This window comes from Nicotiana tabacum, chromosome 6 (genome assembly GCF_000715075.1).
Source record: "Nicotiana tabacum cultivar K326 chromosome 6, ASM71507v2, whole genome shotgun sequence".
Taxonomy (NCBI): domain Eukaryota; kingdom Viridiplantae; phylum Streptophyta; class Magnoliopsida; order Solanales; family Solanaceae; genus Nicotiana; species Nicotiana tabacum.
The window spans coordinates 89,698,959-89,712,549 of record NC_134085.1 but is presented as its reverse complement, the minus strand read 5'-3'; positions in this window follow the sequence as shown (position 1 = coordinate 89,712,549).

Here is a 13,591-nt window from a genome sequence, read left to right as displayed (position 1 = left end):
TTTTTCAATCCTACTAGGTCTTTATTTTTTACTAAGAAATTAGATTCCATTTAATTCCTAATTATTCAGGCATAAGAGGGGCAACTAAATAAAACTTATATATACGAGATTTTAAACTTATTTACCTGGTTTATCTAAGTTTTTATATTTACAAAAAGTAACTAAATTATTTTACAAAATATATGCACATTCGGTTAAAATTTACAATTTATCTACAACTTAAATATAATTTTTTTTTTACAGAATTTGGTCAAAAACTATAATTTACATATGATTTATATACAACTTGTATACAACTATATAAGTTGTAGATATTTGTATACCGTTTCTACACTCCACATATAATATATATATATATATTTCATTATGAAATTCCAACCAAAACCACCTTGAGTTTTCACCAAGTTCTCTAATTGAGATATAAACTCCAAATGATATTCCCAATCATTTGCAATAACACTCAATCCAAATAAATAACAATTTTGCAATTTTAATTTTCGAATTCAAAGCTTCTAAGCTTTCTAATGGTTATCAATGGAGTTTAAGCTCATGTATACACGTCCAACTTCGGTTTAGTTTCTATTACATAGTTAATTAGTTTCAGTTTAGTTCCAAACGCCACTCTTGTTGACAATGTCTTGTTTATTCATCTACGAAATATTCTGGTAACTTATTTGTATTGGTGCTTCCTGTATGTATTATATGGCTTTTAACCAGTTGAATCATTTTTCTTCACCATTCTTCAAAACTCCAAGCATGTTCATCTGGAAAAGCCGAATCGAAGAATTGAGAGAGAAATATCTATACGGAGAAGAAAAATAGAGAAGAATAAAGCCTAAAATGGGTAAAATTGAAATCTAATCTCTTATTTTACATATAAATAGTAAGTTGTATATGCTAATATAATTAAGTAATAACCTCTCTATAAGGGGTAAATAAGTTTATAATGAAGTATAAATAGGTAAAATTTCCAAAATTTAATCAACCAGACTTACTATTATAGACTTAATTGGAAACATCAAGATTAATCTTACCATAATGAATTACGAATTATTCCACTAAACATTCGCAATTTCACTCCTCAATTTGTTTTCAAAATTCTTTCGTTAAACCTTATTTGTCTCTCTATGTTAAGATTCATATACTAATCAAATAAATTAAGTTAGTGACAGTTTCATTCATAATTATTTCCTTTAGATTTTCTCTAAACTCATTTCATTTTACTGATATAAAATCCACCGGCCGGGTTTGCACATGCAAACTTATAAGCTTTCATAAAGGTATATCATCAATCTCTAAACCGAGACATGGATTCCATCAACTAACTATTACTTCGCCAATGTATATTATTATTATCCAATTTACCAGGCATATTGACCCACGAAAGAATCTCGCCTTTTAATAAATCAAAACAATAATAATATACACAACTAATAATAATTATATCAAGATTAAGAGTATAAGTACATTTAATGGCTAGAGAATTTATTTTATTAAGTCAGTATAAAATACTTATCTGTACTTGGTCCATTCAATATATACAAAACGTACTAGCACAAGAAGTCGGAATTAAACATTCACATAATCAAGATAAATTATATTTAATCTTGTGCTACAAATTGCTTTTTTCAATATATTAAATGTTTATTATGAAGTTCAAGTTTTATATTCATCTCAAATGTAATTTCTTAGCATCATAGCAGTTGCAAATCCTTCTTCTCTATATTTTTAAAGAAAAAAAATTAAATCTCTTAGTTGATCTATGGCAACATCAATATACATATTTCTTGATTGTAAACTTTTACGAAATGAATTAACAACAAATAATATATCATTCCAAATAGTCATATACTCAATAAAAACTCAAAATTTTCAAGATTATATATTATTTACTTTTTATTTTTGGATCCTCATTAACTTCTACAAATGTTAGTGAATCATCTCTTATTTACGGAGCTTCAAATTTTGTTTCTCTAATACTCCCTCCATCACAATTTGTGTGATGGTGTTTGATTGGGCATACAGTTTTAAAATGAAAGAATTTTTTTTGAAACTTGTAGTAAAAAATAATCCATTGAAATTTTTGTGGCCATAAATCATCATAATTAGGGATTAGATAAAAAATTTAAATTTAAATTATTACTAAATATGGAAATTAGAAAGGTGTCTTCTTTTTGGGATGGACTAAAAAAAGAGTGTCACATAAATTGTAAAAAGATTGTGTAAAACTTTTCACCCGAAAAAGAAAATAGTGAATATAGATGTTGTACCACTCCAACGAATAATATAGTTGTAGTATATGAATTAGCCATGTCATAAAGTACCAAACGTTTGGGACGATGAAGATGCCCGAAAGGTGGGGTACGATGATCTCATTGTATAAGAACAAATGTGATATCCAAAATTGTAATTACTATAGGAGTATCAAGTTTCTTAGTCATACTATGAAAGTTTGGGAGAGGGTGTTCGAGGCGGATAAGGCGAATTATGTATGTATTTGAAAATCAGTTCGGATTCATGCTAAGACGTTTGACTATGGAAGCCATCCACCTTGTCAGAAAGTTGGCGGAGCAGTATAGTAAAGAAAGAATGATTTGAATATATTGATCTAGAGAAAACATACGATAAGGTCCCTCGGGAGGTTCTTTAGAGATGTTTGGAGGCTAAAAATGTTCCTGTTATACATTAGGATGATTAAAGACATGTATGATGGGGCTAAAATTCGGAAGAGGACAGTGGGAGGAGACTCAAATTATGATGGTGTTACACCAAGGATCTGCACTTAGCCTGTTTTTATTTGCATTGGCGAGACGCATTGACGCGACATATTCAAGGGGAGGTGCCATGGTGTATGCTATTCACAGATGACATAATATTGAATGACAAGATGCGAGGCGGTGCCAATGACAAGTTAGAGGTTTGTGGATAGACCCTAGAGTCTAAAGGGTTCAAATAAGCAAGACTAAGACAGAATACTTGGAGTGCAAGTTCAGCAACGCGATAGAGTGAGCGGACATGGGTATGAGGCTCGATTCACAAGTCATCCCCAAGAGAGGAAGTAAGTATCTTGGATCCATTATCCAAGGGACTGGGGAGCTCGAAGAGAATGTCACACATCGTCGAGGGGCGGAGTGAATGAAATGGAGGTTGGCGTCCGGCATCTTGTGTGACAAGAATGTGCCACCAAAATATAAAAGTAAGTTCTACAAAGTGGTAGTTAGACCGACTATGTTGTATGGGACAGAGTTCTGGCCAGTCAAGAACTCCCATATCCAGAAGATGAAAGTAGCAGAAATAAGGATGTTGAGATGGATGTGAGAGGATACTAGGTTGGATAGGATTAGATATGAAGATATATGGGTTAAAGTGGGTGTGTCTTCCATAAAGGACACGATACAGAAAACGAGACTTAAATGATTTGGGAGTGTGAAGAGGAGAAACTTAGATGCCCCTGTAAGTAGGTGTGAGCGATTGGTTTTGGTGGGTGTGAGAAGAGGTAGAGGGTTGTCCTAACCCAACTCCCACAATAGGCCGCGATGGCATCCAACGTCGCCGTTAGGCAAGACTACAGTGAACTATCAACTTAATTAATTATTTTATTACTTTTGAAATCATGAGTTTTATTTAATAAATAAATAATCAATGCGGGGAAAACCATAGCAATACATACATTAATAAAACATGAAAAGGAAGTGGTGACAATATTAAGCAAAACTATAACATTTACTAGAAACTCTCAAAATTCGGTGTCACAAGTGCATGGACATCTATTAGGAGGTACATACTAATACAACATCTGTCTGGAATGTAAAATAGAGAGGTCAATATAAATGAACATGATGGAGACTCCGTGTCACGACCCAAAACTATTAATCCATTTTCACGTTAAAATCCAAACGTGATGTTGTATTCCCAACGTGTGACACTCTGTGTAAAATGGTGTGTCACTAGACATGCCGGCTTTTCAAAAATATTCCCAACACTTTTAATAGAAAATGGATTAAAGCAGTTTAAATAGTAAAACTTCTCATAAACAGGAAAGAAAATCCAAAACACAATGCGGAAACTCCCAACATCAGGGTGTCACTGAGTACAAGAGCATCTAGATATCACAAGTATGGGAAAATATTGTCTATCATAATCCAAAATTAAATACAATAAGTGGAAGGATAGGGAAAGAGAAACAAGGTCTGCGAAAGCCAGGCAGCTACCTCGAAGTCTCCAAAAGGATCAACTGCGTAGAGAATCAACACCCACCGTATCCGAAAATACCTGGATCTGCACACAAAGTGCAGGGTGTAACGTGAGTACAATCAACTCAGTAAGTAACAAGACTAAATAAAGAACTGAAAGTAGTGACGAGCTTCACACTTATAGTTCCATTACAATAATTTTAACATAGGAAAGTAGGAATGCTTTCAAGTTCAATAAATTAGGTCGAAACAGTTACTTCATGACAAGTTTAAGTGAAACAGAGTGTAATATCTTTCAGAAATTTCGAGACAATGATACATGACAGCTAAGTGAAAAAATGATGAAATCAATTGTATCCTCTTAGGGCCTCAGTCACTCAGCCCTCCAAATCACTCAGCACACGATACTTGGCACTCAACATATGTACTCAGTAGGTACCTGTGCTCACTGGGGGTGTGTACAGACTATGTAGAGGCTTCTTCAGCCCAAGTGCTATATCAATCCAATCATGGCATAAACCAATAAAACATGTTGTGGCGTGCATCCTGATCCCATAAATAAATATAGCCATAAGGCTCGTTGCAGCGTACAACCCGATCAACATATATACAGCCCTAAGGATCGTTGCGGCATGCAACCCGATCCACACTCATATATATATATATATATATATATATATATATATATATATATATATCGCTCACAGCTCGGCACTCAGGGCCCAACTCAGTCACCAACCTCTCCAATCTCTCGGGCTCTCAAACATCATGAAAACTAGCCCAAACATAAATGATGTAATGTGTTAACAAGGAGCAAAAGAGATTGAGATATAATATGCAAGTAAAATGGAGACTGAGTACAACAACAATTTAGTAGATAATTAACATGTAACAGAGCCTCTCTAGGTCCCTACAGTGTCAGCACATAGCCTAAACATGATTTCTAACATGGTTTGTAGTTCATTTGTTATAACACATGGAGAATATACAGATAACAACAGGTTTTTCAGCTATACAATTCTATGGAATTTGACCAAGTCACGATTCCTCGGGACCACGTCTCGAAATCTGAAAAAAGTCACAAAACCCGAAAGCAACCACAAGTCTAACCATACCAAATTTATAAAAATCCGACACCAAAACGTCACCCAAATCCCCGAATCAAACTCTCCAAATTCCTAGTCAGAAACCCCCAATTTACACCTTAAATACACACCATTTAGGTGGAAAAATCAATGGGGAAACAAGATTATCAATTGAAAACGAGCAAAAGGGACTTACCTCAAGAATTCCCTCAAAAATCCTCTCAAGACTCGCCAAAACCTGAGCTCAAAATATTGAAATGAAGCCAAAATCGCGAACCCTTGCATTTAAATTTCTGTCTAGCACTTCTCTTCTGCGGACACTTAACCGCATATGCGATGTCACAGAAGCAAAAAAAATTCTGCTTTTGCGGTAAACCACTGGAGTTGGGCCTCCGATTCTACGGTCCTTACCCCCACATCTGCGCAATCGCAGGTGCGAAATTGCCCATCGCACATGCACAATGTCCGGTTCTGTGCACATCACTCCACTCCTGCGACCACGTAGATACAGAAATTTTTTTGCATCTATGACCACAGTCCTCCCCAAGCCTGGCCGTATCTTCTCTCCTCAGCTCGCACCTGCGAGCCCGCACCTGCGATCCAAACTCCGCAGGAGCGATTACACCAGCAGAGTTCACCTTCAGCAATCACTTAACTTCAACTTTTGACCCGTTAACCATCCGAAATCACCCCGAAGCCCCCGGGACCTCAACCAAACATACAAACAAGTCCTAAACACGCTACAAACTTAGCCGAGCCCTCAAATCACATCAAACAGCATCAAAAACAAAACTCGTGCATAGATTCAATCCTAATGAACTTTGAACTTCCAATTTCTACAAACGATGTTGAAACCTACCAAATCACGTCCGATTGAACTCAAATTTTGCACACAAGTCACAAATGACCCCAAAGACCTACTCCAACTTCTGAAATTCCAATCCGACCTCGATATCAAAAAGTCCACTCTCGATCAAACTTCCCAAAAATCCAACTTTCACCATTTCAAACCTTATTCAACTAGGGACCTCCAAATCACAATCCGTACATGCTCCTAAGACCAAAATCACCAAATGGAGCTAACAGAACCATCGAAACTCCATTCTAAAACCGTTTACACATAAGTCAACATACGGTCAACCATTTCAACTTAAGCTTTCAACCTTGAGATTAAGTGTCTCATTTCATTCCAAAATATCTCTGGACCCGAACCGACTAACCCGACAAGTCATATAATAGCTATAAAGTACAAACTATAGTAAATGGGGAATGGGGCTACAACTCTCAAAATGACCGGCCGTGTTGTTACATTCTCCCCCTCTTAAATAAACGTTCGCGCTCGAACGTGTCTAGAAATGTACCTGGAGTCTCAAATAGGTGTGGATATCTGCTCCGCATCTCCCACTTGGTATCCCAAGTAGCCTCATCGGTTGGTTGACCTCTCCATTGCACCTTCACTGAAGCTATGTTCTTCGACCTCAACTTTCGAACCTGCCGATCCAAAATGGCCACTGGCTCCACATCATAAGTCAAATCAACATCCAACTTAATTGTGTTGAAGTCCAAAACATAAGATGGATCGCTGGCATACTTTTCGAGCATAGAAACATGAAATATTGGATGCACACTCGACAAACTAGGTGGCAAGGCAAGCTTGTAAGCCACCTCTCCAATCCTCTGGAGTACCTCAAACGGCCCAATATACCGAGGGCTCAACTTGCGCTTCTTCCCAAACCTCATAACACCCTTCATGGGTGAAACCTTCAGTAGAACCTTCTCCCCAACCATGTAAGCAACATCATGGACCTTCCTATCGGCATAACTCTTTTGTCTAGACTGCACCGTGCGAAGCCGATCCTAAATCAATTTAACCTTGTTCAAAGCATCCTGAACCAAGTCAGTACCTAATAGTCTAGCCTCGCCCGGCTCAAACCCACCCACCGGAGATCGACACTTTGTCTCCCATACAAAGCCTCATACGGGGCCATCTAAATGCTCGACTGGTAGCTGTTGTTGTAGGCAAACTCCGCGAGCGAAAGAAATTGATCCCATGAACCCCCGAAATCAATGACACAAGCACGTAGCATGTCTTCCAATATCTGAATAGTGCGCTCGGACTGACCGTCTATTTTGGAGGTGAAATGTTATGCTCAACTCAACCTGGGTGCCCAACCCTCTGTGTAATGCTCTCCAAAATCATGATGTAAACTGCGTGCCCTGATCTGAAATGATGGACACTGGCACATTGTGAAGGCGCATAATCTCTCGGATGTAAATCTCAGCCAACCGCTATGAAGAATAAGTAGTACCAATTGGAATGAAGTGCACGGACTTGGTCAGCTGATCCAAAATCACCTAAATAGCATCGACCTTCCTCGAAGTCCGTGGGATCCTAACTACAAAATCCATGGTGATCCGCTCCCATTTCCACTCTGGAGTTTCTATCCTCTGAAGCGATCCACCCCGTCTCTAATGCTCATACTTTACCTGCTGATAGTTAAGGCACCAAGCTACAAATCTCAGTATATCCTTCTTCATTCTCCTCCACCAATAAGCTTCCTCAAGTCCTGGTACATCTTCGCGGCACCCGGATAAATGGAATACCGCAAATTGTGGAACTCCTCAAGAATCAACTCACGTAGCCCATCTACATTGGGCACACATATCTGGCCCTACATCCTCAACACCCCATCATCTCCAATAGTAACATCTCTGGCATCATCGTGATGGACCTTGTCCTTGAGAACAAGTAAATGAGGATCATCTTACTAGCACTCTCTAATGCGATCAAATAAGGAAGACCGAGAAACCACACATGCTAGAACCCGGCTGGGCTCCGAAACATCTAATCTCACGAACTGGTTGGCCAAGGCCTGAACATCAACTGCAAGAGGTCTCTCACTAATGGGAATGAATGCAAGGCTTCACATACTCACTGCCTTCCTACTCAAGGAATCGGCCACCACATTGTCTTTCCCGGGATGATACAGAATGGTGATATCATAGTCCTTTAGCAACTCCAACCATCTCTGCTGCCTCAAATTTAGATCCTTTTCTTTGAACAAGTGCTGGAGACTCTGATGATCTGTAAATACCTCACAAGACACACCATAGAGATAGTGCCTCCAAATTTTCAATTCATGAACAATGGTAGCCAACTCCAAATCATGGACAGGGTAGTTCTTCTCATGGGGCTTCAACTGGCGCGAAGCATAAGCAATCACTTTACGCTCTTGCATCAAGACACACCCAATACCGATCCGAGAAGCATCATAATACAGTATATAAGAGCCTTAAGCTGATGGCAAAACTAGAACTGGAGTTGTTGCCAAGGCAGTCTGAGCTCCTGAAAGCTCTCATCACACTCATCCGACTACCTGAAAGGAGCACACTTTTGGGTTAATTTGGTCAAGGATAGATGAGAAACCCTACACGAAATGACGATAATAACCGGCTAACCCGAGAAATCTCCGAATCTTTGTAGCTGAGGATGGTCTAGGCCAACTCTGAACTGCCTTTATCTTCTTCGGATCCATTGAATCCCCTCACTGGACACCACGTGCCCCAAGAACGCCACCGAACTAAACCAAAACACACACTTGGAGAACTTGGCTTAAAGGTTCTCCTCCCTCAACTGCTGCAACACAATCCTCAAATGTTGGGCATGCTCCTCTTGGCTACGAGGCTACACCAGGATATTATCAATGGATACTATGACAAACTAGTTGAGATAAGGCTTAAATACACTGTTCATCAGATGCATGAACGCTGCTGGGGTGTTGGTCAGCCCAAAAGACATCGCAAGGAACTCATAATGACCATAATGGGTCCTGAATGTTGTCTTTAGAATATCCAAGTCTTGAATCTTCAACTGGTGATACACAGACCTCAAATCAATCTTAGAGAACACCTTCGTTCTCTGAAATTGGTCAAACAGATCATCAATACGCAGCAAAGGATACTTGTTCTTGATTATGACTTTGTTCAACTGCCTATAATTAATGCACATTCTCATAATACAACCTTCTTATTCAAAAATAGAACCGATGCACCCCAAGGTGACACACTAGGTGTAATAAACCCTTTATAAAGGAGTTCCGAAGCTGCTCCTTCAATTCCTTCAACTCAGCTGGTGTCGTACAGTACAGTGGAATAGAAATGGGCTGAGTGCCCAACACCAAGTCAATACCGAAATCAATATCCATGTAGGGCGGCATGCCCTACAAGTCTTCAAAAAACACATCCAAGAAATCTTGCACTACCGGAACATAATCAATAGTAGGATTATCAGCACCAACATCCCTTACAAAGGCCAAATAGGATAAACAACCCTTCCCAACCATCTGACAGGCCTTCAAGTATGAAATCACTCTGTTGGGAACATAGTCTAGAGAACCTATCCACTCAACCCTTGGCAACCCCAGCATCGCCAACATCACTGTCTTAGCGTGACAATTCAAAACAGCATGACATGGAGACAATCAATCCATACCCAAGATCACGTCGAATTCCACCATAGTAAGCAATAAGAGATTAACTCTAGTTTCCAATCCCCCAAAAGTTTTTACACACAACGGATATTCACGGTCCACAATAATAGTATCGCCCACTAGCGTAGATACATGAATAGATGAAATTAAGGACTCACGAGGCATATCCAGATAGTGATCAAAATATGATAAGACATACGAATAAGTGAAACCAGGGTCAAATAATACATAAGCATCCTTGTGGCATACTAAGACAATATGTGTGATCACTGTGTCTAAAGCAACGGTATCTGGTCTAGCAGGAAGAGCATAGAATCGGGCATGGCCACCACCTAATCGACATGGGCGAAGCTACATGTGTTAAAGGGTGGTCAATTGACCACCCTTTGCCGAAAAATTACACAGCATATATAGGTAAGATATGAGGTTTTAGAGGTACATAACATATACTGAACACCCTTTATCGGAGATTTTTTTTGTCACTTCTTTTAAGTTTGAACACCCTTGAGGAAATTCTTGGATTCGCCACTACTGATCGGCCTCCCCCTCTAGGGCGGCCGCTAGCTGCCTGAGCTCCACCCCAAGCTGGCTGGCAGGTGGTGAATTGACTGGTGCTGAAGTCATAGTATGACTCCTTTGCTGAGCTGGACCTCCCAAGAAACGGTAACACTGCCTCTTGATATGACCAAGCTCCACACTCATAGCAACCCCGATCTGACAATAATGGTGGGGACTAAAGGGAGCCCCGAGTACTGCGATAACTGCTAGAAGGACCCGACATAGATGAACCCTGAATTGATGGAGCACGGGACGAACTCTAAGCTAGAAGGGCACTGAGAGATGACTAACGCTGATGAGAATTGTATGAACCATGGCCGAATGATGCATCACGGTGAACTAGACGAGCCATTTGAGCATGCCAATAAGGACGACCCCTGCCATGGTAGAACTGCCCCCAGAAGGTACACCACCAAAACCACCCGAACCTCGAGGCCCCTTGGCCTCCCTCTCACCACGATCCTAGCTATGAACCATCCATATCTGCCTAGCAATGTCGACCACCTCATCAAAAGTAGCACCAGATACCCTCTCCCTAGTCATAAGCAACCGCAGATGATATGTGTAGCCATCGATGAACCTCATGATCCTTTCCCTATCAGTGGGAACCAACCAAACTGTGTGATGATCCAACTCAGAAAACCTCATCTCATACTACGTCACATACATACCCTTCTGACACGACTACTCAAACCGTCTGCGCAGCTCCTCTCTGCGAGACTGCGGTAAGAACTTCTCTAAGAAGAGAACGGAGAACTCCTGCCATGTAAGTGGTGCTGCACTGACCGTCTTATGCCTCTCATAAGCCTCCCACTATCTGAAGGCAGACTTAAAATACTAAAAAGTAGTGAACGAGACCCTACTGGTCTCCAGAATACCTGTTGTACGAAGAATTCGCTAACACTTGTCCAAGAAACCCTGGGCATCCTCCAACTCAGCCTCGCTAAATGTAAGCGGGTGAAGCCTCCCAAATATTTCGAGCCTCTTCTGCTCATCATCAATCATAACAGGAACCACCTAGGCCTGAGCCGCTACAATCGGCTGGGTTGGTAGTTCCCCCGGTGTCTGCAGTCCCCGCATCACCTACTTTGGTGTACGGGCAAAACTGAGACCGCCTGTGCAAGACTAGTGCACATGGTCAAAATCTGAGCCAAGGCCTCCTAAAGGCCTAGAATCACAATGGGCACAGCTGGTGCCGGAGCTGGCCTCACTAGCTCAACTGCATCTGGTACCCGCTCTTGAGCTGGAGAGACTAGTGGGTTTGCAGGTGCTGCTCCAACTGTTGTACGAGCTGCACCTCTGCCCCACCGTGACCCCTACCATGACCTCAACCTCTTGTGGCCCTAGCTGGTGGTACTGGTGGTTGTCCGTCCTTCCCGGTAGCATGTGTCCTCACCATCTGTGAGAGAATAGAATAACAGAAGTTTAGTTACCAGAGTCAACAAATCCGTACAACAAGAAAACAAGAATGTGAAGATTCCTAAGGGTTCGATAGCCTCTTAAAGATAAGTACAGACGTCTCCGTACCGATCTGCAAGACTCTTCTAAACTTGCTCATGACTCGTGAGACCTATGTAACCTAGGCTTTGATACCAACTTGTCACGACCCAAAACTAGCCTATCATGATGGCGCCTAATGTGGAACTAGGCAAGTTGACTCTTCAAAAATATTCCCAGCACTTTTAACAAAAAATGGATTAAAGCAGTTTAAATAGTAAAACTCTCATAAAAAGGATAGAAAATCCAAAACACGACGCAGAAACTCCCAGCATCGGGGTGTCACTGAGTACATGAGCATCTAAATATTAAAGTCTGGGAAAATATTGTCTATCATAATTCGAAACTAAATACAATAAGTGGAAGGATAGGGAAGGAGAAACAAGGTCTGCGAAAGCCGTGTAGCTACCTGGATATCTCCAAAAGGATCAACTACGCTGAGAATCAACACACACCATGTCCTAAAACACCTGGATCTGCACACTAAGTGTAGGGTGTAACGTAAGTATAACCAATTCAATAAGTAACAAAACTAAATAAAGAACTGAAAGTAGTGACGAGCTTTACAGTTATAGTTCCATTATAGTGATTTCAACATAGGAAAGTAGGCATGCTTTCAAGTTCAATAAATTAGGTCGAAACAGTTACTTCATGACAAGTTTAAGTGAAATGGAGTGTAATATCTTTCAAAAATTTTGAGACAATGATATATGGCAGCTAAGTGCAACAATGATGAAATCAAATGTATCCTCACAGGGCCTCAGTCACTCAGCCCTCCCAATCACTCAGCACATGGCACTTAACACACGTACTTAGTAGGTACCTGCGCTCATTGGGGGGGGGGTACAGACTCTGGAGGGTCTCCTTCAGCCCAAGCGCTATATCAAGCCAATCATGGCATAAATCAATGAAACACACCGCGACGTGCAACCTGATCCCATAAATATATATAAATATAAGGCTCGTTGCGACATACAACCCGATCCACATATATACAACCCTAAGGCTCATTGTGGCGTGCAACCCAATCCACATATATACATATATCGCTTATAGCTCGGCACTCAGGCCCCAACTCAGTCACCAACCTCTCCAGTCTCCCGGGTTCTCAAAAATCATGAAAATCAACCCAAACAAAAATGATGTAATGTGTCAGCAATGAGCAAAAGAGACTGAGATATAACATGCAAGTAAAATGGAGACTGAGTACAACAACAATTTAGCAGGCAATTTAACATGTAATAGAGCCTCTGTGGGTCCATACAGTGTCAGCACATAGCCTAAACATGATTTCTAACATTGTTTGTAGTTCATTTGTTATAACACATGGAGAATATGCAAATAACAACAGGTTTTTCAGCTATACAGTTCCATGGAATTTGACTAAGTCACGATTCCTACGGTGCATGCCTATATGCCCGTCACCTAGCATGTGTGTTACCTCCAAACCAGTCAGAAGACACATAATACGGGGTTTCATACCCTCAAAACCAGATTTAGAACTGTTACTTACTTCAATCCGAGTAAATCTCTACTCCAACACACATTTACCTCGCAAATCAACCTCCAAATATCTCGAATCTAGCCACAAATAATACGATACAGTCAATACGGGCTAAAGGAATTAATTCCACATGAAAATACGAAGTTATTAATCAAAAGTCAAAAATCGACTCAAAACCAGCCCCCAGGACCATGTCTCGAAATCTGACAAAAGTCACAAAACCTGAAAGCTCATTCAACCACAAGTCCAAGCATACCAAGTTTA